The sequence below is a fragment of the Equus caballus genome, chromosome 4 (genome assembly GCF_041296265.1).
Source record: "Equus caballus isolate H_3958 breed thoroughbred chromosome 4, TB-T2T, whole genome shotgun sequence".
In the NCBI taxonomy this organism is placed as follows: Eukaryota; Metazoa; Chordata; class Mammalia; order Perissodactyla; family Equidae; genus Equus; species Equus caballus.
The window spans coordinates 9,676,572-9,703,858 of NC_091687.1; the positions used below are offsets into that span (position 1 = coordinate 9,676,572).

The 27,287-nt window shown below is 41.9% G+C and overlaps 1 pseudogene; it reads right to left on the reverse strand.

Moving 5' to 3' along the window:
• Positions 1-2,606: 2,606 nt before the first annotated feature.
• LOC100629410 (immunoglobulin kappa light chain-like) lies at positions 2,607-13,831 on the reverse strand (annotated as a pseudogene).
• Between the last annotated feature and the right edge of the window lie 13,456 nt (positions 13,832-27,287).

The window sequence follows — 27,287 nt, forward strand, 5'->3', positions numbered from 1 at the left end:
AGAAAATAACATATAGAGAAACAACATAAATCCACCATTGTGGATACTGAAAACATCTTCTCTTCCGGATATCTCAATTATTCTCAGTAAATGAACTTTTTATTACAGGAGTGCAACATTTCAGTGCAATTTTTACAAAGATAGAATGATAGTCCAAGTCACATTTAAAGTTCTATGAATATGCAAAACATGAGGTAGACTCATGTACAACATAAAAAAAAGGAGGAAAACATACAAAGATAAAAAATGTGTATAGATAATTGACTCTTGGATGGAGGAAAACACAACCAAAATGATTATTTTGGTTAATCTTATTCTACTAGATGCTTTGTTGTCCATATGGATATGGTTCTCATATGCAATTTTATGCACCCAATGAGTTATTGTTTTGGTGGCTATGAAAAGGAGTTTGAAGTACAGGATTTGGACTAAATTCCAATAATGATAATGTTAGAATAATCTTGTTTAGATGTTAAAATATCTTCAAGAACTGACTTTAAGGCATCTTAAAATTCTCTTTCTTTTCCTTAACAGTGACTTACTCATTAAAAGATATATAAAACTCTTTCATTAACATACACTGATTGAGGTAAAAACAATAAAGTAACAATTTTTCATAATAAAATCTGTGTATGTATCCTAAATTCTCTTTCTCAATCAAGGTTGGACAAAAATTTGGTCCAGATTAGTTTTATCTCTTCAAAAACACATCATTGATTTGTGCTCCCATGTTATGTTCTTAGCTTTTATCAAAAACAGAAACTTCCAAGAAACAGCATTAGAAATTCGCTGTACGATAACATTAGCAGAAACGTCCTCATTAGCTCTGTTGACCTGAGGAGCCCATGGGAGACATTTGTCCCAGAAATTAGGTGCCAGGTAAACACATGATGAATCGGAACTTCTCTATGATGATCATCACCATGGAACTTGCTATACTTGTTATTTTCCCCTGATCACTAGAAAAATTAGAACCTAATGGGACAGTTCAGCCCAGTGGTTATATTAAACTGATGCTTTGTGTATGTGCTTCTGCTCTGTTTCTTAGCTGTAGAAATAGTAAAGTAAGTCTGTTTTTTAAATATTATGGTAGTTAGTTTGGGGAAAGGATATGAAAAAATACTATAAGAACATAAATAAATACACACGTTACGTTTTCAAAAGCAAGTGTTTTCACTGACATTATTTCATTTGCTCTTCACCACGGCCCCAGGAGAAAACCAGGGCAAATGTTTGAACCTAATTTGATCACTGGTGAAACTAAAGATCCCAGAAAGATACAGAATGCCTTCAGAAATTCAGACTGGTGCCCAGCAAAGGTCTTCACATGTTTTGTTCTGTGCTTGTTCCCCAAGGCTTCAAAAGGGCTTGTTAACCACAGGGAAAAGTACAAACTATTCCTTCTTCTGGGCGATCTGGGGCCTTTGGTCTGTTGTGTTCATAACCAGGATTTTAAGTCCTGAGTCTAGTAAGTTACCAGACCACTGCCAGGACTCCTCTGGGACAACCTGCCTGAATCACGAGTGACTCTAAGTGATTAGGAAAAGAATGTACTCTCTTTACTGTAGTGCCTCCTTCTTGGGACAGTAATTCTTCCGGGGGTACTCATCCAAACGTCCCATCCGGGCCTGGCACAGGCCAGGTCTGGAATAAATGTTTGTTGAGCTGAAATTACCAATGGCAAGAACACTCATTATGTAGGATGGAAGTATGTGTGTGCACATTAGCCTAATCCAAACTCTAATTATGAAATTTTACTATATGGTGGTATATAAAATACAAATATGGGAAATCTAAGAACACAATAAAACTGCAATGGCCAAATTATTCTATTTTTTATTGAGCTGCGATTTGGCTCCCTCAAATGAACACCATTTTGTCCCTAGTGGGCTTGTTTTGGGGTTGTACTCTTAGTATAGCAAGATGAAAGTGAGTGACTCTGCTTGCTGAGTGGACCATTGCTGGAAGACATATAATTGTTCTTATTTTCTGATCAATGCAGATCTTAAAAAGGGAATCTCTGTTAGAGCATATCTTGTGTGCTAATTTCTTAGGTGCTTTCATGTATCTTATTTCATTTAATACATACAACCACCCCAAGAAACATCACTGAGGGGGCCAGCCCCGTGGCCAAGTGGTTAAGTTCACACCCTCTGCTTCAGTGGCCCAGGGTTTCCCTGGTTCAGATCCTGGGTGCCGACATGGCACCGTTCATCAGGCCATGCTAAGGCAGCGTCCCACATAGCACAACCACAAGGACCTACAAATACAATATACAACTATGTACTGGGGGGCTGTGAGGAGAATAAAAAAGGGAAAAAAAAGGCTGGCAACAGATGGTAGCTCAGGTGGCAATCTTAGAAAAAAAATCACTGAGATCTTAATACTTTGCCATGTGAAACTGAGGCTGAGAAAAGTTAAGGAAATTTTTCTTTTTCATGTTCCAAAACATATGCTATTTAATTCTTTGGAGAAATAAGGGAATATTTATTCCACCAGTGAATGGAACAACATTTAAGAAAGATTTGTATTTGTTTGTTTTCCATTAATACTTGACAGAAAAGGTGGGATATCCCTCTGAAAAAACGTCTTCCGGAAGGTTACATTTATATACGCATACCTTCGTTCACTGAAGGAAAAGGAATCTCTTGGTCAACCCCTCCTTTATTTTTCTCGTGTTGGACGATACATTTGTGTTCTTTATCCATTGACTTTCCAGTCACGGTCAGCCAGCTGAGTTTCACGTATGTGTTTCATGATGTGTCTTCATGGTATTGCTCTGCTGGGATTCTAGAATTGTATTCCCACTCTTTTCTGTCCAATATACCTTGATAACATAAGGGAAGAATTTCTCAAGAAGACAGAGGTATGTCTCAGTCTTATGGAGGTTTATTTCAGCAATTGATGGAAGAAAAAGAGTGGGTTTGGGGGAAATGTCTGCAGGAAGGCGTCTATCTGTGGGGGAAATGGAATAGCAATTAAAAAGAATCATTAGAGAAGCAAAAATATTGTGTGGTTTGGAACAACCTATCACATAGTAAAAAGACGAAAAGCTGCCATTGAAGTAGTGCTTACCATAGCCTTTCATACACAATACGTTGTGAGGTGTTTATTCTTCTTATTTTCAATGGAAAAAGAGGTTCCAAAAGTTATGTGACTTGCCCAGAGTCATGGTTGGTAAGTGGCAGAACCTGGATTACAACTTGGCCTTTGTTCTTTCGCCACATGCTAAGATGGAGTATGACTTTTAACCACTCCATTTCAAGGCATCTAACATTAATGAACACACGTATTTTTTTAAATCGCTTATGTTCTACCATAGTGAAGCATGTTTTCAAGGTGGGTGGGTGGGTGGCAGGGATGGGGTAGGAGATCAGGTAAATTTGATGATCTCCCTACACAGGAGAATATTTGGTCCCTTCTAAAGTACTTCTCTTTTCCAATCCTGTGAATTTTGTAACTTAGGCTCTTTTGGCCCATTAACACTTTCTCACATTCTGCAACTCTGTGAAACTTCATTTTTCATTTAACTCTTTCTGGAATGCACCATATTTGTCTTATTTGCCATAAAAATAAATATCCAGAGGAAATTTTTCACTTTTTTGAAAATAGTACGTGGTCACTTGTTAACGGGAATCCATTTCCATGTGCACTTGACAGTCAAGTTGACCTTTCAGCTTCAAATGTGGATGCCATGCCCAGTTCTGAGGCGATGGAGTTCTCTAACTTGATGTCTAATTTTATATAATATCTCAGTGTCACAACTGAACCACCCCAGATTTTTGAGTAGGACAATATTAAAGCTGCACCTCCAAATTAATTACGGTGGCTTGAATTTAGAATCAAAACAGTAATATTTTGAAAATTCCTATTAACAAATTTATTATTTTCATTAATGCTATTATATTAATCTTATCAAGTAATGTACTCGTCAGAATTTTATTTCACTTTAGAATATGTTCACCAAAAGCACATTTTATTTTGGAATTTCTTGAAGTTTAAGCATGATGAAGAATACACCACATTTTGACTCTCAATGTCTCCTCCAAAATTTGTACCTATCCTATAAGTCTGCTGAACTGTTTCAGAGCTCCACTGTTTCCTTTGTCATCACCTGCTGAATAAAGTATATACATAACTGGTGTGATGTTAAATGTCACAGTTCCAGAGTCTCTTGCAGACAAAATGTCAAAATATATAACAAAACATCGTAGTTTACAAAGGCACGTGATTTGGATGCTGGATTGTTAGTTGATTATACATTTATTGCTAATCTAATGATGGGAATTATAAATATAAAACTATACACACTATTCTTACCTCCTATACCTTGTCCTTAGCTAGATTCTTTAAGTTTCATTCTTTTCAGAATAAAATGAAACTTGCATTTCCATGACTCCTCTGCTGCAGAATGATTGACAGTTGGTGGGGCAACAACTTAGAGTCTGGATTTAGGAACTGACTTCCAGTCTCAACTTTCAGCCACTTTGTAGTAAATCTCCAGAGAGTCTTTACCCTTGAAATTATTTGCAAAATATTTCATTTATGCATTCTTCAGGGCAGATGGTCAGCTTCTTAAATAGTTAGTCTGTAACAGTGTAATAGAAGCAAATTTGAGTCACCCATTAAAATTAAAAATTAAATTAAAAATTTTTAGCTGCTGCATAAAAAAGAAAAAGAAGAAACATGTCAAAGTAATTTTAAAACCTTTTAAATTTATTCTGAGATGTCCAAAATACCATTTCAACATGCAGTCAACATAAAAAATTGTAATGATACATTTTACTTTTCTTAATTTCAATACGTGATTTGGATTGTACACATGCAGTCCCTCTCAGCTTGGACTATTGGTCTTGCTACATTTCGAGTGCTCGATAGCCACATGTGACTGGTGGCTACTGGTTTTACCAGCACAGATTCTCCACCAAATGCTTCAGAAACACTGAACTGGATGATCTTTGGAAAGGCCCCTCTGACTAGACAGCTCCCTGGGTCTGCGTCAGCCTGTGCTGACCAGTGGCTCTTTAGTTTCATTGTTATCTGCAGCTGACTGGTGGAGGCGGCATCTGGTAGTGTCTAGGATGCTGAGTGATGACCGCAGGGGAACCAAAGGGCCCCAGAGGCGGTGGAAGTTTCCATGCCTTGACCGAGTAGGGAGTGCGTGTGCTTTTAGCATGGGATACAGGCCGGCTTGTGGGGCTGTTCTTGTTCCAGGCAGTGTAGTAGTACATGCCTGAATCATGCTTCCCTCCCCTTACCACCAACGGGATATGGCTGGTGCTGTCCTTTCCTCCATAGTGGTGACTTTGTCTGCTTTTAGGAATGAATCCCACTGCACACCTGCCTTGAACATGGCTAGTCGGAAGAGTCTCTCAGGGTCCTTGCCTTCCACTGGCAGTGGTACTAAGTGTCTATACCTGACTGTGATGTGGGCCATGCATGGAAGGATGGCCAAGCTGAGCCAGAATGACCATGCATGCCACCACTGAGGCCAGCTGCGGCAGCCTGCCTGGAGCCCAGTAGCCTGCAAGGGAGACAGCATTGAAGCAGGTGCAGTGAGTGCCTCAGAAACTTCCTGTGCACCCTGCACTGGTAAAAGGGGTTGCAACTACCAGGAACAGGAGGGCCTACAGGAGGGCAAGGTGGCCTGGCATGGCTCTGTGTCTTGGCCAGGTGGGGTGAATCCAGAGTGAGCTTTCAGGAGGATCTTCACCTTGGTGGGTAGTGGAGGCCAGGTTAGGACCTGAGCTGCTGCTTCCCCTGGGGCACAAGGAGGTGACTGATGAGAAATGAGGGAGGGAAGGGCCCTAGAGAAAAGAGACAGAATCTAACCACAAGGGGAGGGAGGGATGGTAAATGGAGAGAGCTCTGAGAAGCCTAGAGAATGCTGGTGGAATAATAAAAGCAATAATAGCATTCTTTGATCGGATATCAACTACACTCTAGCACTGCACTAACTGGTTTACATTCACTGTTTTATTAAATCCTGAACATAGTCCTGTGGGATAAATATTCTTATCGTAAGTTTAGTAGTAAGGAAAGTGGGACTCATATATTAAATCACTTCCCCAAAGTTTCACACTGTAAAAGACGACATGAGTGGAGTCGTATTAAAACAGAGCAGAAGCAGACATTTCTGAGGAATTGCCTTGCTCATTTTCTTTTCTTTATCTTCCAAACTGGACCAAACTGCCAGCATTCCAAGCAGTCAGTAAGGACAAGAATGTCCTGTTTGTAAGAACTGATGAAATTGGACTTTACTGATGATCAAATCGCTAGCCAATGAATGAAGTACAAGTCTAGCGTTTTGCCTGATGACAGGATCTCAAGCCAGTCTGTGAAGTACAGTCCTAGCCTTCCCTCATTTGGCACCAATGAACTCTTCTTTAATACAACTTACCTCATCTTCCTCCTTTTTTCCCATGAAAATCCTGAGGCCCTCTGTTTTACATGAGAAACTATTTCGGTTTCTACCAGAATCTGTGCCCTTTGACTTGTAGTTCTTTGATCCCAAATAAACACTTTTCCCTTAAACTGGTTTATGTATTTATAGGCTAAGAACACCTACGGGGAATGAGGTGGGGATATGGAGCCAGGTCGGTCTGGAGACAAATTTCATGCTTCACTTACCTCCTGATTCTAATAGAGCAATGAGTGTGCTGCTTACTTGGGAGGGAGGGACAAGCACAGAAAATCAATCCCTCCCAGAAACCCATGCCCACCATGTGAGCTGCACTGGAACATTTCACCCAGAGGTCCCATCAGAAGGGGATTTTAAATGCCCTAAAATAACACGATAGCTCTGTAGCCTTGGGTAAGTTATGTCATCTCCTTTTCCTCACCTGAAAAAGGGAGCTCATGGGGTTGCCTGGAGAGGAAACAGGATGATGTGAGCAAAGCATGTAGCCCAGTCCCAGATGCACAGAAATGCCCAGGACACGGTGGGATTGTTGTTCACCTCAAAACTGCCAGGTTTCAGTAGATGATCTCAGGGGTTCACGTAAAGTAGAAATTATGGGGAATATTACCATTTCAGAGAATCAGGGGTGTGTGTGCGTGTGTGTGTGTGTGTGTGTGTGTGTGATTAGCCAAAGGAGGAAGCCTAAATTAAGCCAGGAGGCAGTGAGGGTCAGGGGTCAGGACCAGGTTCTCCCATTCCAGCACCATATCCTCGGAAATGGTAAGACAACGCATTGTGAAGGATCGGAGAGGAATGCATCTGAAATGAAGCTTTGATAAATAAAGGTAGTGCTCACTTCCAGTTGAAAGGAAGATTCCTTTCCAGGTACATTAATTATACACATGGCCTCCTGGGTATAGTAACGCTAGTTAGTTGTACTAATTATACCCTGAAAGCCAAGAGGAGCAAGCAGTTGGAAAGGGGAGTCACCTGGTGAGGGAAGTTGTGGGTCCTTCAGCATGGACCACCAGACCCAGTTCCTGAGCTCCTCTTCTAAAGTAAAAACTGAAAGTCAGACCTGCTCAGCTATAACCAAGATTGAAGGCTCAAGTGTCCCCAAATGTAGGCTTTGGGGTTGTGCTGAGTTGATGAGATGTTGGGAAAATATAAAGTAATAGAATAATTTGTTAAAAGAATATTCAGGGCTATCATTTATACCTTCTGCAGGTATCCAGCCCATTTGTGGCAAAATGTTAAGTGGAAAAGAAAGAGACAATTGTGGTGACATCTGCATAGCAAAAGGAGAGGTGAAAAGAGTCTCAATATAAATGGGAAGAAATTGGGTAGGGGGAAATTGGGTGAGCTGTTTTCTTTCTATTTTTCTCTGTTTCCTAGATTTTCACCAATAAGAAAACATTGCTTTGGGTGAGACAATCCATTGACATTTATTTTTTTATTAAAATAAATTTTATTTCACATTATCATCTTTGAATACCGTGTTTCTCTCAATTACTATAAGCACTTTTTTCAATTACTGCTCAAATTAAAGACTCAACAACTATTGATAATAACCGACCATAGATTTTAATAAAGGCTTCCCTTCACCTCCAGCCAAATACTCTTTTCAGTGTGACAAATTATAAAAATAATGCAATATAGTAATGAGTTTGATACCCTTATTCAAGGGAACACAATCCATGGACTCAGGAGTACAGTTCCTCACAGTGTTTCCAACACAAACACAGGTTTGTTTACCTGTTGCACAAGAGGAGCCCAAAAACTGGACGCCAGGATTGTGGACAAGGAAAGAAGTTTATTTCAGGTGACATCAGCCAGGAGACAGGAGTCAGCATTCAGATCCATCTCTCTGAAACACAGGAGGCAAGGGGTTGTAAAGGTTGTGAGGAACATGACTAAGCACAGGGAGAGGGGTGATGAGATAAGGGAGTCTGCAGGTTGATGTCCTTGGCTGTCTGCTTCCATGATGGATGGTGGATTCCGGGGCCATGAAGCTGAGGATTTGGGGTCTGGGAAGCTTTCATTTCCCGACATTCTCTGGACATCAGATTTGCTACAATAAATTTCAAGGACCCTTAAGTAGCCATGACTTCAGCACCAGGCCACCTGGGTTTTAGCAATTTGTAACTTCTCTGTGCCTTAAGCAGGGTGAGGTCAGTGCTCTAATCTCAACACTAGTTTCATGCATATGTGAAGCTCAGGGAACCAATAGAAACCAATAATTACATATGAATACAACTAAAGAAGAAGAGAAAGGGGATGAGTGCATATGCTTTTAACCCCAGATATGCTTGGGTTAATGTAGGGGCATCAATATCAGGGCCTGAATCAACAGGCAGTGGAGCCCTCTTCCCATGGATTGTGGGCAAGAGGAGCTCCATGGAGCCTTAGGAACAGCAATGCAGAAACAGGCAGGATTAACCAGGAAGTGAGCGATTTCCTTATAAAGCCAGCAGTTCAATCAGGGAACAAGGAAAGAGTATTTGGCTTAAGGTGATTGGCTGGGTTTGCATATCTGACCTTATTTAGAACAGGGAAATCATCACATATTCTAGGCAGCTAGGGACTGACTGGCTCATATTCTGCATTTCAGATCAAGTGCAGCATTTACAGGGAAAAGAAAATTATTTAAGTTTCAGTTTCCTGACGTGGCACCCTGGGCGGGAGCGGCTCCATCTTGGCCTTAGAAATTTATTTCGACAGATATCATTTGTTCTCCTTTCCTCTACTTCTCTTCCTGCTATGTTGTCTCTGCTCCTCTCGAAGGGGCACTGAAAGGTAATACTCGTCCAAAAGAGACACATTTATAAAATATAATAGACGAAAACTCTTGTTCAGGACACAGTCAATGAGCAGCCAGGGCCTTCCCTCTCAACCTTCATGTTGAGTCTGGAGGGTTCTCCTCAGGATCCCCCTGGTCTCCAGGAAAAGAGAAGCAGGTGTTGCTTGAGGGAGGAGGACTTCCTCTCATCCGGGTCTTCCTGCTGCTGCCGGGACTGACACCGCTCTGACGGAGCTGAGCTCAGCCAGCCTGGGAGCAGGGGGTGGGGAGAGCAGATCAGACTCAGGCAGAGGGGTGAGCAGAGACCCAGGTACTGAAGTTTGGACTTTTTTAATTTAACCTCTGAGACCCCGGCAACTTTATCAGACCCGGGACAGTGCTCTTCTGGCCATCACAGAATCTGAGAACTCATCTAATCTGACTTCTTCATTTTGCCATCTGGAATCAATTAGATATACACATGAGGACAATTACTAGTGAAATGGACAAGTCTGGAAAACCAAAAAGTAGAAAGCAATTGATATATTTTGATAAGAGTACTGTGGATATGATTTCCTTTCTTTCGACTCCAATTTGCATCTTTATAACACTGTCTATTGAATACTTTTTCTTAAAAAACTCATTTGTCTTTTATTAGAATTATTAACCCCATTTTTAAAACCAAGTCATAGGTTTGCTAAAGAAACACAGAAACTTGGACACGTGCAGCTGAAAGGGCAACCCTTCCTACGAGAAGCATCGTCGTTTCTCCTTTTTAAAGATTTCAAAACAGCTCCCAAAATGCAGGTGGCTCCTTCCACATTACAGGACTATGAGCAGCTGAGGCAGGATCAGAACACCTGCTCCCTCCTTTCTGGTGTGCACACCACGCATGGAACAAACCTGTCATTTCAAATTCATCAGCTTCATCCAGAGTACCCAGGACATGTCAGGCAGGGGCCAGGCCCTTTGACAACATTAACCTCATGTTTACAACCAGTAAAGGTAGTGAAACTCTACGAGGCCACACTACTATTCTCAGTCACCAGAAGATGAGAGTCGGACTCCCTGGACATTCCTCACAAAGGTATGTTTAAGCAGTGGACCAAGCCCAAGATTTATCAGGTTTAAGGGTAGTTTCTTTTAAGCAACATGAAAAGACACCATAGAGTGTCCATTCATAAGCCCAGAAATAATTCTGTGAAGGAAACAAAGGTGTACATTACAGGGATTATAAGAATTTGGTTTGAAGAAAAAAAGAAGACATTGAGTATGATTTGTCTTAGGCTAAGTGAGGTAAGTCCGGAAACTAGATGAATTTACAATGAAATGTGTTATTGGCATTGGTGTTGGTGGCGCTGTGGTTTCCAAGGTTGAGAGCATAAGACAATACGTTGGTGTGTGGGGAGAAAGTGTTAGCACTACTATTTGTTTGTATTACATACTTTAAATTGTTTACTTTTGTGTATGTTTTATAATATACACAATGCATTTCTACCATAGTTCATGAAACTTATTACTTTAAAAATAGATAATTAACATACATTGAGGGTTAATTCATGCATAAAATAAAGCCAAGAAAATTTTGAAAAAATAATGCAAGAAAATTTGCTTACAAAAAAGAAAGAATTGTAATAAAGCCATAATAACTAGAATCTTGAATTCTTAACAGAGGAATAGACAAAATACATATCAGGCCCATTTGTAAAGGTGAAGTCATGCATATGCAGTGACTCCACCTCAAGCTGTTTCCTTAGAGAAACTGTCACGTGTAAGTGGACACCTACAGTGAAAAGAAGAGAGAGAGCAGGAAGGGCTGTGTGAGCCTCTGGAACCTTAGTTATCAGACGGGGGACCATGAAAAACAGTGGGAGAAATGATGGATTAGTCAATATTTTAGGGGAGAAATTGGATCTCCACACTCAGATTCCTACCTCACTCCCATACACAAAAAGTTAACTCAAGGCACAGCAAACAGATAAATGTGCAGAACAAAGCCTAACACTATGAGAAAAATATAAATGAGAACACATCTACGCTTCAAGGTAAGGAACAAGCTTTCTGGAGGCTACAAATTAGTTAAAATACATGGTCCCTGGTACAGTAGGGCAAGTTCAAGCTGGCTCATTTAGTGTAGAGTTCTTCTTGCCTGAGGTCACAGAAGTGAGAAGGGACTGAAGTTTCCACTTGTGGTTCTGGTGGAATCGTCATGGAGAAATGTGATGACCGGTTAGAGCAGCAGCATCCAGGGTGTGATAAGAGAGGAGGGCTTAGCGTGTTGGGAGGAAGCCCAGGGACACCTTTCTAGAATGCATTGTTGTGTCAGGCTGGGAATAGGCCCAGTTCAGAGGGAGACAGGTCACCCTATCTGTTTGTGCTGGGACAGCAGTTCTTACAAATCAAGCTGAATAAGAATTAGTGTGGAGGTCATTGAAAAATACACATTTTCAGCCTTTCTCCTAAGAGTCTGGTTGATTTTGTCCAACGTTACTCAGAACACATATTTCTATTCAAGGCCTCCTGGGTGCTTCTGATGCAGCTGGTCCATGGACCACAGTTTGAGAAACATTGTTCTAGGAGCTTAAACTCTAAGCTAGCGTCAAGCTTAAGAGTTCTGGCAGAAAGTTGGAGGATCCAATACACAACAGACCATACCAGTGTGAATGCAGCATTTCTGTACTTCAATATTAATTTTATATCCTTAAACATGGACCAATATGGCAGCCACAACCCCTTTCCTATATGACTTTTCAATTCAAATATATACTGTTCATTGCCTGATTGTTCAACCAAAGTGTCTTTTAATTTTAATTCTTGAGAAAAAATAATCTGAAAGACTCATTCCAGTTTAGGACTTGGCCATGTCAATGTTGGGGAGGGGTGAAAGTAGCTTTGGCTTTACTTGTCTAAGACAGAGCACTTCTGGCTGTGGCTGACCTTCAAAAGAAGCTGTGAGTAGTACTCACTGGTTGGCATCTCTACAAGGATCTCTTTATTCCTACACTTTCACTGTCTCAACAGCGCCGTGGTTGGTTATGGTGAGGGAAATAGCAGTTTGTCCAAAAGATAAGTCAGATAGATACCATCCTGAGGTCTTCCTGAAGCCCCAATTCTTCATTCCATCATTTCTCATTCTCCTCAGTAGGGTAGGAGCTTCTTTCCCAGCCATTTTCTCTGCAGAATGATTGGATAAATGATTCGCTACAGCTAGGCTCCCCATATTGCTCCCAGTAGGGTCTTGTATGCTCAGTAATAAACTGTGAGCCCTTAAAGAGCCATGTGTCCTTCCGGCCCCCTACTGGGCAGAACTTTAACCCTCTGGGATTTGTAATGATCCAGGGCCTGGCCAACCCGGATCTTAACTTATCTCTCTCAAAGAAGATCACATCTTAAAGGAACACAGAGACCTTTCACATGAGCTGCCCTTCCTTTCGAACACAGTTCACACCAAGGACAGTCCCTCTTGGCAAAACCATAGCCTTTGTCCCCTGCCTATATATGCAACCCCGTCTCTGCCTGTAGGAAGGAGTGCACAACTCTGTCCAGCCAGCTGCCCCTGGACACTCCCTATACATAGGTCTGAAAATATCTATTTATCTCATATGCCATCTCTGGGTCTCTTCTTCAGTCTCTTCACACAGTATTCCACACTGCTTGCTCAACTGGGTGTGCAGCCAGATACTTTCCCAATGTCTTACTGAACAGATCAACTCTAGGTGATCTTGTCTGTCTGAGGAAGCAGATTGAATGGACGCCTCCAGCTCCGAGTAGAGCTGAAAGAATACCCTGTCAACCAGACTCCTTGCCTAAGGCCTGGAGATGGGAGACCCAAATCTGGGAAAGTGCTATGGTTCATGTGGGAGGAGGCCAGTGGGATATAAGGTTGGGTTTGGGCACTGAGCTCCCGGTCTCTCTTTGTTCAGAGCACTTTGAAGTCAGGGCAGGAAGGTAGGTAGGGGCTGGTCTACCCTGCGTGTTAAGGCTGCTCTTGGCAACCACAAGCAATGTTTTCAGTGCAGGATAGGGGAGATCTGAATCACTGTGCCTCTCCCAGACAGCACAGTAATACACACCAGAATCGCTTTCTTCCAGAAGTTTGATTGAAAGTTTATAGGTCCTCCCTGAGCCTTCATAAGCACGGTATTTCCATGAACTGAACCCTGAGTCCATCACAACCCTTGAGCCGGAGAGCTGGTAGTAGAGAAGGCGTTGTGGGGCCATCCCCTCCTGGTATTGGTACCAGTGGATGTAGCTGCTGCTTTGTTTAATATCACAAGTGATTTCAACAGATGATCCAACCTGCTTGGTGACCAACATCTGTGTCCCTTCCAAGTTGGAAGATACCTGAGTGGCTGCAATGGGAACAACAAAATGTAATGAGGAAGAGCTAACAGAAAACCTTAGTAGGGCCTCCCATTGCCAAAAAAGAGAAAAAACCCAGGAGCATGGAGGCAGCACACTTACCAGGAGCCAGGAAAGCTAGAAGGAAGGTGAGAGCCCGCAGCATGCCTTCTTCCTCGGGCCTTAGAAGGAAAGGGACAGATGACACGAGTGGCAGACACCCTCTCACACTCCAGTCCTGCTCCAAAGACAGGGAGCCCAGGACACAAGGAGAGAGTCAGAGCCAAGCTCTACACAGCTGTCACAGGCGGGCAGTGACTGAGGGGCTCTCCTGGAAGACCACCCAGCTGATGACCCAGAGGGGGTGGGGCTGGGGGAGGCCTGGGGAGGAGCCCTGCCTCTCTGCTCAGCCCATTTCCTGAGAGCCTCCTGGAGCAGGCTGAGAGCAGACCCTCTGCAGAAGAGGAGGAGCCAGGAGCCCTGAGAGCCCAGAGCAGAGGAGGGGCCTCCTGAGCCCATGGAGGGGGCAGGAGAGCCATGGATGCAGCTCCATGTCCCCTGGTGCAGGGAGCGGTCCTGAGTCGGGGAACTTCCCTGCAACACAGGGAAGTTCACACTGCTTCCATGGGCTTGTCCTCCGATGCTGCTTCTGTGTTCTGGCCCTGAACCAGATTCCTTTCACAGCTGTCAGTAAACTGTGAGGCACCCACAGCAAAGCTGACAAGCACTGAACCTGCTTTAGTAAAAGAATTAGGATCAGTTATGTTGGTCTACATTTGACTCTCCTCAAAGTCAAATGGATGTGTATGTGTGTGTGTGTGTGTGTGTGTATGTGTGTCTGTGTACATGTATGAAGTCAATTTGTTAGATGATTTCTATTCATTCTCAACCAAAAAGGCCAACTCAAGTAGGGTTGACAGATTTAGCGAAAAAAAAAACTGTGCAGACAGCTAGGCAATATTTGGGACACACCTGAATCAAAAAGTATTTGTTGTTTATCTTCAATTCAGATTTCCTTGGGCATCCTGTGTATTATTATTCAGCCCTCCACTCAGGAAGTGTGCCCATAGCTGTGATTTACTTGGATTCACAGATGGGTAGATAGGCGATCAAACAAGAATAGAGAAATCATGGACTATTGAAGTGATGTGTTCACAGATTTTCACCCCCCACTTTTATAAATGTGTTCAGACATGTTTACAGTATTCATAGTAGAATGCAGAAAAATCCCCTCTCCATAATTGTTTTGGCCTCTCTCTCAGGTCTTTTGGCTCTTCCTTCTGCCCCAGGGACCACACGTGCAGGGACATGAGGTGTTGCAGCAGCAGCTCTGCAAGAGAACATTCCAAGTCCCTATGCAGGAAGCAAGCTCAGTGCCGCGGAGGCCCAGCACATCCCTGCAGACAGAATCGTGGTTTAATGCTGAGAAAGGAGAAAATGCCATCACAATAGAGTGGAAAGAAAATTCTTTAAAAAAGTAATAAAAGAAAAGTACTCCACAGAATGTAAAAACTATTCTGAAGTTACAGTAATGAAAAGGGGGCACTATTGGCAAAATATTCGTGGAACACAATGGAGAGAGAAAGAAGAAAAAGAATAAAATCTTAAACTACAATCTGAGCCTAGTGTTCTTAGCGGTAATTATATAATATTGTTTATAGGTCTACTTTTTAAATTTATGTTGATACTTGTAGAAATCAGGATTTCAATATAAGGGAAATGGCATGTATAAAAATTTTCAAACTTTAGTAAAAACTCTATGATCTATCATTTGAATCTGTTTTTTCTAAGAACTATTTATTTTTTTTTAAGTCAGCCACTGAAAAAACTAGAAAGCAATGACCATTGAGCCGTTATGAGCTCTCCCAGCGTCTGTCCTGTGGCATCAAATACCATTTCTCACTAAAAGACTTGGGCTTAACGGAGAAATGCCTGAATCCAGGACTGGGAAGGAGGTGGACAAGATCAATGACACCTTGTCTCTCCTGAAAGCAAACAACCCACAAGAGACGCCTAAGGTCATGACACAGGACACAAAAGCCAACTCTCAGAGTCTCTCAATGGCCGCAGAGAGGACGACATGAGCACCAAAAGCACAACAGCTACACAGCATGTTAAAGACATAATATATAATAACACACAGGCTCACTGATGAGACTCAAAATTAATGTCACCTGTGGAGGCTGCTAAGGCATCATCTCATTGTTCTGACACAGGAATATTTACCTTGCCATTTCTGTACCAACTGTGCTTAATGATACCACAGAGCTTATGAATGAAAGCTTTTCTTTATGCGAGTGTTACAACCAATAAATGCAGGAGAAGGATTAAATTAGGAAATTACCATCCTGCAACCCTAACGATGTCCTGGACTAGACGACCACCATCAATGGCTGTGCAGCTCTGCCTCCTGCACTGGCTCTCTCTCCACCATTCCATGTCTCTGTCTCCCCTCTGCTGTCTCCATCACTCTTCATTTCCCTCCATCTCTCCTTCTCTAGGTCCACACTCTTTCTTTTTCTGTTTCCTGTTTTCTCCCTCCCTCTCTGCTTTTCTCTCTGTCTCCCTTTCCCGCTCAGTCTCTTTCTCCTTCTCTACTTCTCTTTCTCTCTTCTTTTTTACCTCCCTACATTTCTCTCTCTCTCTCTATCTGCCTATCTCTACTGTCTGTCTTACTTTTTCTATTTCTCTGTTTGTATCTCTCATATTTTACCTTATGTCTTTATCTATACCCCTCTTTCACTTTCTTCTCGTGGTCATAAAAGCTACTTTAAAGTCTTCCTTATTCCAATATCTGTGACATTTCAGGATTGGCATCTGTTAATGGCTTTCTCATTGTGAGACGTTGAGATTTTCCTGGTTCTCCATATATTGAGTAATTTTGGACTGTAGCCTGAATATTTTGAATATTGTGTTAGGGGCTCTAGGCAGTGTTTACATACTATGGGGAAGGCTGAGTGTTTTGCTCGGAGACAATTGACCCAGTTAGTGGTTGTGAGTTCTCACCTGCTTTTGGTGGGCAGTTCCAATCAGAGCAGGTTTCAAAGCCTTTGCAGTACTACTCGGATCTGTCCTGTGTGAGCGCCTCCCAGTGGTCAGTCTTGGAGCTGGGCCATGGTTTACCCCTGATCAGTTTGCAAAGCCAATGGTAGGCTGGTTAGGGTCATATCTATGCCTGTGCAGCTAGGGGTTAAACCCAGTTGTTCAAACACCATTGTGTGAGATTTCTTCCTTAAACTCTCTCCTCTCTGCAATCTCTACAACAGTTTGCATTGCACAGGGCCCGCCTTTCTCTCCTCTGGCCAGACAAGTGGGGGCTGTAGCATTCTCGCTCTGCTGTGCATTTCCTGCAACTGTGTCTGCCTTCTGGGCCAAGCAGGGAGAGGATGAAGAGACAACAGAAGACACCAGGATTCTCTCCACTCTCAGAGTCCTCAGAACAGGGTTTCTAGTTGCATTCAGTGAGAGACACAGGGCCGAATGTGCTCACTGCAAATTTTCCGGTCTGGAGCTCACTGCTTCTGATGTGGACTCATAGCTCCTCAGCCAAGAGGTGCAGTTTACTTCCACATTTTTGAATACGGGAGGAAGTTATGGCGTTTCAGTTTCACGTCTAGGCCTCAGGGGGCCTAACACACTTCTGCTTGCTCTCTTGGAACCCCACCATGGTCATGAGAACAAGTCCAGACTGGCCTTCTGGAGGGTGAAATACCACATTGAAGAGAGCTGATTCATTTCAGCCCAGGCCACCTTGACCAGCCAGCCTACAGCCAACCCATCAGCTGACCAATGTGACCAAGTCCAACTGAGATCAGCTGAGCCCGGACCATGTTATCAGAACAGCCAGCTGATCATGGGACTCTGAGAATTAATAAATGGTGATTATTTAAGCCATTATGCTTTGGGGTGTTTGTTATATGGCATTTTTGTGCAAAAAAATAGAGGTAGATACATGCATACATAGTTACATACAAGGATAAATACATAGATACATAAATACATAGACAGATAGGAGTAGAATGATGATATATATAAGGGAAAAAATAAAGTTAGAAATATAAGCATATGCACGTAAATAAATGTCTAACAATATGTAAATATATAATTCGTAATAATATGTATATAAATATACATATATCTTTTAACTTTCTCTCTGACAGTATTTACCTCTCTTTCTCTATGTCTACCTCTATCTTCCTAACTCTGTCACACTCAGTGTGCCCACATGAATCCCTTATCTCTATAGTTCTGTCATTCTCTCTCTCTCTCCCTCTATCTCAGATTCTCTCTTCCTCTATCTTTCCCTATCTCTCTACCTCTGTCTCTGTATGTCTACCCCTCTCTCTCTCTACCTCTCCTTCGCTATATTTATATCAAAATCTCTCTCTACTCTCTGTTCTTTTTTCTCTATATCCATCTTCCCTCCATCTCTGTACCTCTCTATTTCCTTCTCTCTATTCCTTTGTCTCTGTGACTGTCCGTCTCTGTCTTTTTATTTCTTTGTCTCTCCATTACTATTTCTCTGTCCTCATTACAGAGATCTTTACTTCTCTGTGTATGGTTCTCTCTCTCACTAATTCTTTTTATGTCTGTATGCCAGCGTCTCAGTCACTCTCGCTTTTTCTCTCGCTCCCACTCTGCTCTGTATCCCTCTCTCTCTCTCTGTTTCTATTACTAATTTCTATGCTCTCAGTCTCTCTATACCTCCCTCCCCCTCTCTCATGATGCCCTCTCTCCTCTTTGTCTCCCTTTCTTTCTATCTTTTCCTCTTCTCTGGTCTCCTGGGGGCTTTGGCACGTAGGCAGTGTGTCTGGTCAAGTCGCTATGATGGAAGAATGAGTCCAAGCTCACAAAAGTAAATTTACTACTGCTGCTTTTCCTAATAATTGTACCTGTCGTGTATCAAGAGATCAGAATCATTACGGTGAAGATAGAAGAGCTGTCAAAACATTGCTGCCTTGGGGAGAAGAGTATAGCATACAGACTATTGCTTATATTTCTATTTAGCTGGCCATGAGGTGCCATCAACCAGCAACATGGAAAATAGTCTATCATCAGTTATTAGACTTTCCTGTGATTTCGTGACCTCTGAATGCACGTTTTTCCCTTCTATAGTGTTTTGTGACCACAGTGAGATAGGTCAACAGTATTTAAAATGAGCATCATGAGGGCACATACCTCTGTTATCAAGTGCATTTGGAGCAAAGCCCAGGTATTTAATATATGTTTATAGGGTAAAGTGCCTTAGGTGTGTTTTGTAAGATTCTTATGATGATCTCAGTATAACTGAATCATATAGAGCATGTTCCTCCCAAAGAAGATTAAATAAAGCTGTCGGTGAACAACATCTTCATACATTCAGTCTGGGCTGGGACGTGGACGGGAAGCAGTGACTCTAATCTAAATCATGACTTATCCCACGAAACTAAAATGGGAGTTGACAGTGGAGGAGAGAGGAAGCCACACCAGGTGGACAAAGGGGCCCAGTTCCTGTCCCTGGGCCCTGTGCTGCTCTGTGCCGCCCTGCAGCTTCCCAGAGAGCAGCAGCATCTCCTGCCAGTGCTGGGGCAGGGCTGGGCAGGCACAGTTTCCAGGGAAGCTGACTGTAGCCCAGAAACCTCAACCAAAGCTTCACATCCTGCCTGCTCTTCCCACAGGTGCTATGGCTGCCAGGTGCGTGCAGTCTTCAGGGAACTGCAGGTTCTGATCCACTCCAGATGTGCCAGACTTCCAGAGTTCCTCTCCCCGTGAATGGACCAGTCATGGGCTCAGCCTGCGAGCCCAGCTCCCTTGGCAGTGATGATGTAATTCTATACCCTTAGCTGAGGGGAGATGGTCCTTCTCAGGAAGGAGCCTCCAAAAAGGACACTTTAGAGAGTCTGATGTGAGACCTTGTCATTCTGTGAGGATGTATTGCTTTGAAAAAGACAGCATGACAGCTGGAGTCCAAGCACTGCCACTCAGAGGATGTGTCCTGGGAAAGTCTCTGTAAGTGGGAGTAATAACATTTCCTCTGGATTCATCATCTACCACATGCCAGAGATCCTGCCAATTTGTTTGTTTTTCAAATAATTACTAAGTCTATCTTAAGTACCATTTAATTCTTATAACAATTTAATCCTTACAATAGTACTTCAAAGTAGTTATAATCAACCACATTTGACAGATGAGATCATTGGAATTTTAAAAAGTTTTACCTACTCCAGTCACTTAGAAAGTGGGTCATGGAGCCTGGATTCAAAACCAAGTCGAACAAATTCCAAAATGCATGCCACCATTCATTCAATATATATACAATTCAGTATATACTCATATGTCTTGAAGAGCATTCATTCAATTAATACTGGTGGACCTCAAAAAATAGTAGACAATTCTTCTAGCACTTTTGACTCGATCGCCTTTTGTAATAGTTAATTTTTAAAGTCAATAGAAATCATTGATCCATGATATTGGTAAATATCCTTACTGAATGTCAGACATTGTACATATTTACTCCTTCCTTGCAAGCATAAAGTAGGTGTTACTGATCCCCATTTTGCAGATGAAACAGAAGCTTAGGCTGGTTAAGTAACTTAACTCGTGGTTGTCTAGCTAATAAAGAGCACACCAAGAATTTGAACCAAGTGTGCCCATCTCTAGGTCCTGTGCCCTAAGTAACCTGCTTGGCTGTTTGTGATTCAGGGGTTAATTTCTGTCCTCAGTAGTCTGTTGCATTTGAATGCATTATGTGATATTGTTATGCTTCCTATTTGTTCTCACTTTGCTTCCTGCTTTAAAAGTACAGTATTTTGATTGTGTTTAGTTACTTACACTACCTTCTAGCACCCCCTTCTGGCTATTCTGAGTTAACTTTTGTGTATGGAGGAGGTAAGCAGCTAAATTCATTCTTTTGCCCATGGTTGTAAAGTTGTCTCAGCATCCTTTGTTGAAAAGACTATCATTACCCCCTTGAATTAACGAAGCACGTTTCTCAAAAAACAGCTGACCGTAAATATAAGGGTTTATTTCTGGACTCTCAGTTCTCTCCGTTGATCTGTGTGCTCTCCTTGCCCCAGGACCACACTGGCTTGATGACTATGATTTTGTTTTTGTGTAGCTTTGAAATCAGGTTCTGTAAGGCCTTTCTTGAAGAGCCTGCCCTGCTGTCCCCTGAGACCTCGATTTGTAAGTAATGAACCTTGTCAGACCCTCTGGTGTGTGTGGCATCGTCAATCTCAATGTCCAAATCTCGTTTTCGGGGCTCCCTCCCCAACTGCTTTTGCAGGGTGATCAGAACTGTCCTCCATCTTTGTTCTTTGTCAAAATTATTTTGGCTATTCTAGGTCATTTGTGTTTTCATGTAAATTTTAGGATGAGCTTGTTAAGTTTTGCCCCAAAAGCCTGCTGCAGTGAATTTATAGATCAATTTGGGGAGAAATGCCATCATGACAATACTGAATCTTCTAATCTATGAACGTGGATTCTCCCTACGTTTATTTAGATGTTCTTTAATTTCTCTCTGCATTGTTTTATGGTTTTCAGCATATATGTGTTCTTCTTCTTTTGTTAATTTAATTATTAAGTATTTTACTCTTTTTGCCCTATTGTAAATCTAATTGTTTTTTTACTTTCATTTTCAAATTGTTCACTGCTAGTATATAGAAATACAATTTTGTTGATATTTTCAAAGAACTGACCATTGTTTTCATTGGTTTTTCTCTCATGTTTTCTGTTTTCAATTTCAATTATTTCCATTCCAATTTTTATTATGTCTTTTATTCTGCTTGGGCTGGGTTTAGCTTGCTATTCTTTTTCATGAGTAATTTTTGATCTTTCATCTTTTGCAATATAGACATTCAAAGCCATAAATGTTCCCCTAGGCCGTACTTTAGTGACACCTTATAAATTTTGAAGTATTGTGTTTTCATGCATTTCTTGGTCTTCAGCAGGTCCACTACGATGTGTCTACAAGTGGATCTCTTGTATCTATGCTAATCAGTGCTTTGATAGCTTATTAGAAGCGTAGATTAATATTTCTTAACAAATTTGGGGATGTGGGGCCATTATTTCTTCAAGCACTTCTCCTCATAATTCCCTCTTCTCTTTTTCTGGGAGTCCTATTACACGTATATTAGTATGCTTGTGTTATCTCATACGTCTCTGAGCTCTGTTCAGTTTTTCTTCAGTCTGTTCTCTCTCTGTTATACAGATTGGATAATTTCTATTACTCTATCTACAACTTTGCAGACTATGTCTTCTGCCAACTTGGGTATTCTTTCTTAATCCCCTCGAGTCAATATTTCACTTCCATCTTTATGATTTTCTACTCTTGCTTTTATTTTCTTAAACTTTTTCTTTTGTAATTGTCTCTTTCTTGGGCATCCATACTTGTTGATTTAACGTTGCATACTTTCAGCATTGTTCTCTGTATTTCTTTGAACATATTTATCATAGCTTTCTTGAAGTCTGGCTAAAAAAAAAAATATGGATACACTCTGAGACAGTTTGCATTGAATTGTGAGTTTTGTTTTCATTTTTCTCCTAAGTTTAGTCACACTTTTCTAGTTGTTTCACTGTCTTCTAATTTTTTATTAAAAACTATTTTATTGAAAATACATTGTAGCAACTCTAGATTCTGACATTTCCCCCATAAGGTTGCTGCTATTGCTGTTTGTTTCCTTAGAAAATGACCTGAACTAAATCTGTGAAATTATGTCCCCTGTGGTATATGTCGGCTGATATCTCTTCTTGGAATTTTCTTTTTAATTCTCTTATTTTTAAGCCTAACTTCCTAGTGGGTACCCCTGGTGCTACATAGCTTAGTGGTAGCAAGTGATGGGAGGAACATTGTGCTCAAGCCCCTTGATTAAGCCTTCCATCCTCTGCCAGGTGGATATGTGTATGAATTGGGTAGCACATTCTGAGTGCAGGCCATTTGGAGTCTTCCCCAGCTTGTAAGTTTCGCTGAGTCCTTTCACATCTCTCTGCATAGGCTCGCAGCCTCAGGGTTGAGCACAAGTGTTTGGCTAGCTCAGGCTCTTTGGGTCTCTTCTGAGCATGCACACAGCTTCAGCCAAGCATATGCGTATTGCAGCCATGACCACAACTTCAAGCCGACAGAGCCTCTGGTCCTTCCCATTTGCACCACTGAGTTTGTCAGTTCACCATCACAGCACTCCCCAACCCACATCAAGTGAGCTCCCTCCAACAGTGTAATTTTTCTGCCTGTCCTCATGGACTGCGCTAAATGGGAAGAACCGTCATGCCCATCAAGCTGGGTGTTGGGAGGTGGGAAAGGAATGGGGGCAACTCCGCGCAAGAACACCACTGTTGTTGCCTGAATTCTGCAGTTTTTCAAGCATAAGCACTTCTCAGATTGTTCTGTGCCTGTGCTCATTTCCTGAGTGCTAAACGGTTAGTTTAGATCATCTGGTCCAGTTTTATAATTGCTTTTCCAAAAGAGAGTTTACTGACCTCCTCTCTTGCCCAGAGCCAGAAGGCCTTGCTGGCATTCACATTTATGTTATGTAACGCATACATATTATTAAGTTTTAATTAAAAGTTTGACTTTACTTAGGACTCACAAATAATTCCAAGATATGTCAGGTCGTTGCAGCTGCCATGCCGTTAGCCTGACAGGTGGAAAGGGAGCCCAGAAGCAGGAAGACTTGGTCTGACCGTCTTCCTCAGACTCCTTTCAAAAGGAGAAGGTGGTTAAACCACCCCAGTGTCTCTACAATTTACTGCAGTTTAATGGCTGGAAAGTGCAGCCTTCCAACCCTATATCTTTCTCTATTTATTTCACCACAAACGTAACCTGAACTGTGGGACGTTGATGAGGTTAAGATGTGGGACACGATCTTCTCTTAGGATCCTCGGCTGTTATTTCTCCTGTAGCAGGTTTGTTCTTTGCTGTAATCCAGGTAGACACTCTCATAAGAAAACACGTCCCTCTTGAAGTGTGTTCTCTGACACGAGGACAGCACGGGAGGCAGGCTGCTCCTGAGGGTGAGGAGGTCACATCCCTGACCTGCTGCCTCGGTCTTCTCACTGCTTCTTTTTATACCCCTTCCCTGATTGTGAGAGTAACACAAGCTTTTTATACAAATGTGGAAAGACAAAAATAAAGATCCCCTGTCCTTCACACGACTCAGCAACATCAGTGTGAAGTTTAGTTTCTTTCCTTCTAGTTTGTGTTTGTAATTAACACAAGTGAGGTCACACTGCCCGTATTATTTATACCCCATCTAAAATTTGAAAGGTCAGCTTTAGTTGATTGTAGAAATTTTGGAATCCCCAGAAATATATGTGAGTTAGCTCGTTATTTTCTTCTAGTTTCTCATTTGTACATTCATGTTTACTTTTTTTAATCTACGTTAACTATCGTCTTACAGGACATATAGTTTTATTTATGTATTTGCTTTTACTTTATCACATATGCATTTTCCACATTGTTATAAACTATAAATATAATTTTAAGTGGATGTAAGATATTTCATGGCAATATAATAATTATCTAACTTTTCTTCTACTCTCATACATTTAGCTTTTATTGGTAATTTTTAGAAATAAAATCTACATAATGGAAAACAAGTATTATTTCTTCAGGGATATATCCTACGGAAATAATTCAAAGGTGGAATGACTGGGTCAAATGAAGGAACAAGATGAGGCCCAGGAGGCATCGCCCTGGGCATCAGGCAGCCGTCAGAGCTCTCTCACTCACTGGGGACACTTATTTTGAAAATATGTAGATTAAATTATTTGTACCAAAACTCAAAGCTATTTGCGCCTGAAAAACATACGCAAGCTTGTCAGCAAAGTGTCGGAGCAGGAATAGCAGTGGATAATAGTTCTTGTTCTACGTGAGTATTTGTAGAAGTGCATCGGGAAAAGCATTTTGACAGAATAGTGGTAGTGATAGATGCTATGTGAAAGGCTTTCCTCCTACAAGAGATAAAGTAAAGCTCTATTTTACTGTCTCATTTTTGTTAGCGTAAACCTCTTGTGGATTAAGCATGTGTCTCTCATTTAAAATGTTATGTATCTATGTTGTAATACTGAAGAAATTGTTTCTTACTTGAATGGAGTGCGATGCTTTTTCTCCTTCCCCTTCCCTACCATGGAGGATCTGAAGAAAAGCAGGACAGTGAAAAACCACTTGTAGAACTATGAGAGCTACATTTGTGAAAGTAAGGCTTTGAAGGTGAAACTGTAACAACAAAGTAGTTAAACATGGAGCATTTTCTTTGAGTAGATTCCAAGTAAAATTCGAAGAATATGCGTGTGAGTGAGTAGCCAGATTTGTCCTATTTACATGAATTTATCAGTCATATTTTGTTAATGTCATATTTCTTAACATTTCCTGCTTAGATACAAATTTGTGAAGTGTGAAAAATACCTCAGGGTCCCAAACTTCTAAACAATGAGCATGAGTTCGTTATTGTTGACTTAGTCAGAATGTCTCCATGTCAGATGTTGTTTATCCACAAACCCTAACTTAGTGAGCTGTGAGGGTCGCAGTCCTGTGAGATGTGGTCCTGTTATTGTCTCCATTTACACCTGAGGCAAATGGGACTAGAGTGGGTGAGTAACTTGTCCAAGGTCACACAGGGAACAAGTGTCAGAGCCGGGACTCAGGCCCACCCAGTGTGGATCCAGGGTCCGCTCCAGCCCTGCACTGGGATGTCTCTCGAGTGCTCTGGAGACTCAGAGATGAAGGACGTGATCGTCAGAGCAGCAGCTCGTGCTGGGCCTCAAGGTGGGCACGTGGTTGAGTCCCTTCAGGTCATCACAGGAAATAGTTCATCCTCAGAGACACAAGCAAATAAACTGAAGTCAACTGCAGCAGCAGCGACTCTGCCTGATTGTTTAGTCACAGAAGTGAGAGGTCGTGGATGGACTCGGAGTCGTGAAGAAGTAGAGACGGCTGGAGTCGTGGTGGGTGGAGGCCCTGTGCCCGCAGCAGAAGCACCCGACACGCTGCGGCCCCTTCTTTCCACAGCAGTGGTTGGACGTGAAGCAACAGTGTGGGCATGTGAATAGCAGGTCCTCTTCTGAAACACCTTAAATAAATTCTTGTGTGGCCACAACCAGGGTCCTTCAAGTGTCTGTAACACAGCTCATCTTCAGGACACAGAGGTTGTTATAAAAACAGAAGGCAAATGTAGGATTTTGCCTTTAGAGTTCGTCTCAAATATTTTGTGTTCTCTCTTTTCTAGTGTGAAAACCCTCACTGAAATTTAGTGGAGGAAAAAAAAACAACTAGAGATGGGGTCTGCCTATTGAAGGTTGAAATGGTGACGTCCACTGCTGCCTTCTTTGAACTGCTAATAGAGAATTTATTTATTGGAATACCTCACAGACACCGTCCCACATCTGTCTACATTCAGTGGCCTGCCTGTGGCTGGTAAGATGATAGAATGATCCGCCGTCTTGTATTCAGTGAGACCGAGTCTGATCTGTTAAGGGAGAGCTGAAGAGAAGGCTTGTGCTGCATTCCTAGTCAAGAGTTCGTAATAAATTGGAATAACACTGTTTTAGGAAGCAAGATGTCTTTTTTTTTGTTTTGATTCATAGAATGGAATTTTTGTTTCATGTCTCAGATTTCTTTTGTATTTCTTTTTTAATACCATGTATTTCACTTGTGTTTTTTAAATCATGCGTATGTGCTCTTTATACAATTTTAAAATAACAAAATCTCATATATCAAAATGATTCGTTTTATTTTTCTTGTTTTGCCTTATGTCTTTAGCCAGAAGTGTTGGAATTAGGAAAGGGAGAAAAGGAGGAATTGTGAATGCGTATAAAAGTTCACCAGACATTTGCGTTACTTTTATCATGAAATAGTATCTTTCTCTGTGGAGTACAGTTCTGAAATAGTCTGAGTACTCCTACTTTGAACCCACACTATGAAATCATTACCATCATTTTCCCTTTATGTTTAACTAATTTGTATTTAAATGAACAAAATCATATGGTGAGCTATTTTTTGTAACATGAATATTCACCTCGATGCTTCACAAGCAGGCAGCTTGTCTCTTAGTTTTCCTTCATTATTCATTGATTGATTCAAGAAAAACTCAATTGTGTGTAGTGGGAATCCTCCTGGTTTGGGTGGAAAGTGGCCATTTATGCAGATCACATTAACTCCATGTGTGCTTGTTGTAAGAATGGGCCAAATGACAGAAATGCAACTGGGAGGCTCACTGGGAGGCTGGGTCCTAACCAGAAGAGCTTCCTATGGAGGAGAGAGGCATAAGGAACAGCTCCAGGGGCTGCTGTGGGACTGAAACCTCAGGAACTCAATGGCGTTACCGCAGTGAGAATGTCCTGTCTCAGGATGGAGTCGCATATACACCAAGAGAGTGGGTGCCCAGGCCCACAGATGATGCCTAAGCAAGATGTCCGTGTATTAACTTAACCGGAGAAAGATCTCTCCTCCAGACATGCTGGGCTCAACCAGCAGATGCAGCCAATCCTCGGAGGAAGCCAAGGCTCACCCGGAAGTCGGCTCTCAGAGCACAGACCAAGAAGAATGGAGTGTAAGATTTGAATGTTCCGTGAGGTCAGACTATGAAAGCCTAAAGCATCGATCTCAACGATAGAGCTCCACTTCCTCTTGGACGGGCAGATTGAGTCCGTGGGCCTGGGCACCCGCTCTCTACCATGCTTAGATGGGTGGCAGTCGGGAAAATTGCTCTTTAAGCTCTCATTGCTGAACAGCCCTCTTCTAATTGAGCCAAATCTCACTTTTATCTGATGTTAATATCCCCTATTGAGCCTTAC